At 48.3% G+C, this 2,111-nt stretch overlaps 1 long non-coding RNA gene across 1 annotated transcript; it reads left to right on the forward strand.

Moving 5' to 3' along the window:
* Positions 1–851: 851 nt before the first annotated feature.
* LOC115486410 lies at positions 852–1,728 on the forward strand. Its single transcript, XR_001778365.1, has 3 exons — positions 852–1,039; positions 1,334–1,437; positions 1,663–1,728. It is a non-coding gene; the product is annotated as an uncharacterized LOC115486410 (long non-coding RNA).
* Positions 1,729–2,111: the final 383 nt, after the last annotated feature.

The raw sequence follows: 2,111 nt of genomic DNA on the forward strand, positions 1-2,111 counted from the left end.
AAAAAACCTGAACCACCATGCTGTCCTGAAACTGTATTTCTGAGGCTTAATTACAGGATTACTTTAGGCTCCAATTAACTAGGGAAACATGGACAGAGCCTCAATAGTGACCTGTAGCTTATAAATGAGTTTTCTGTTTCCTTCTTTCTCCTGTGTAGCTCAGCATCCCCCAGCTGATCCTCAGGTATGAGAGCAATTACAGTTTAGGCCTCACTTCCTCAGGTTGCTGCCTCGGGAACTCTGACCTGAAGCCCAGTTTGAGGGAAGAGCCTATGCCAACCCACAGCTGAGCTGGAACAAAGACCTGCTCATCACCTTCTGAGCCTCGCTTTATGTCACTCATGTGTAGAGTGTAGGGACCTCCCCCTGCCTCTGAGGGCTGCTATGAAGATAGAACGAGATAGGAGAGGGTTTCTGCAACTCTTAGCAGCTGTGTGGTGCTCTGTGATGTCAGGAAAGTGGAAGGTGATGATGATAAGCCACCAGGCAATCTTCCCCTTGATACCTTGCCTAACTGACCATGGGGCCTTGAGAGTGAAGAAGAGGGAAGGGAGGGAGGGAGGGAGTGCCAGAGAAGGAAGAGGTGAGATGTGGGGACAGGAAGAAAAGAAAGAGGAAGTCCATCAGTCACGCTGACAGGAGGGAGCTAGCACAAATGGAGAAGGCAGTTGCTGGAAGGAAGCATGCTATGGGGGAGTTCCTTAAGCTTCCTCATGTCTGAGGAAGCCTTCTTCACTGGCCGTCAGAATCCTGAAGACAGGGGTTGAAAAGTTAGTATTCTAGACACCAGGCAGGGAGCATCTGTGTAAAACAGGCCTGGTGACAGCGAATGTCTGCCCCTTCCACAGGTGCTTAGGACTCTTTGGTCAACACTCATATGTTGAAACCCACGTGTTGGTTCTCAAACCATAAAGACTGTGGCTCATTACAAGGAAGTTTAAAAGTACTGAGCGAAAGGAAACCACACAAACACCAAAGAACAAAGCGAAACAAGACAAAATTCTCCTGCCTGAAGTTTTCTCTGACTGTGTGTATACAGGTTGGAAATACTTGACAAAATAAACGTGAGATGTGCTTTGGAAGCTGGGGGCTGGCTGGCTGGCTGGCTGGCTACGTCCCTGTTTAGCCACAAAGAACCCACTTCATTAGTAAACATCCTAACTTGGCAGGGATGTTTGCTGTGGGGGGTGGGGGTGGGGCAGTGTGACTGTCTTGCCTGGTCCTGTTTAAAGCACTTGGATGGTTTCCTTGTTTCAGTTATAGTGAGCAGCATGGCGAACATCCCTGCAGCTTGATCTCTGTGCATCTGTTTTGATTTCTTTTTTTTTTTCAGAGTATATTTCTAAAAACATAAGGAATTAAAAGAAGAGGCTCCTGGAAAAGCCGTTAAAATGTTCTCCAAATAGCCAACTTCTATAACTGCAGCCACATTTGCAGGTAAATAACAGTAACCACCAGCACCAATCCTGAGATGTGTCAATCACCGAAAGGGTGCCGCTGACACCACTCCACCTTTCCACTGACTGACACCATGAGAGCGGGTGCCGTTAATCCTGTCTTATAAACGGGCAGTACGGAGTGGTATATCGGTTGCACCTCTTATTTCTGGGACCAAATACCAGACAGGAAGCAACTAAGGGAAGGACTTATTTCTACTCACAGCTCAAAGATGCCCAAGCCCATCATGGTAGAAGATGGCTGCAGGAGCTGAAGGCAGCTGGTCTTACTGCATCTGCAGTTAGGAGGCAGAGAGATGACTGGTACTCAGCTCACTTTCTTCTTTGTATTCAGTCTTGGAACTCCAGCCTGTGGGCCGGTGTTGCCTGTATTCTGGATGAGTCCTCCCACCCTAGTTAAAGCTCTTTGGAAACACCCAAGCACCTGTTTCCATGGTAATTCTAAACCGAATCAATTGACCAGGAAGGTTAACCACCAAAGACGGGTAACCAGACTTGCTCAAAGTCATGCAGCCAGGCCTCACCAACCTGGGGCTCCAGCCTACCCCAGGCAGTCTCAGGACACCCTCTTCTCTGTAAGCTGCCCTGCCTCCACAGAGCATCTTGAGAAACCGGTATCCTAGGACACACCTGTCTTCTTTTTCTGTCAAGCTA

The sequence above is a fragment of the Mus musculus genome, chromosome 7 (genome assembly GCF_000001635.26).
Source record: "Mus musculus strain C57BL/6J chromosome 7, GRCm38.p6 C57BL/6J".
NCBI lineage: Eukaryota > Metazoa > Chordata > Mammalia > Rodentia > Muridae > Mus > Mus musculus.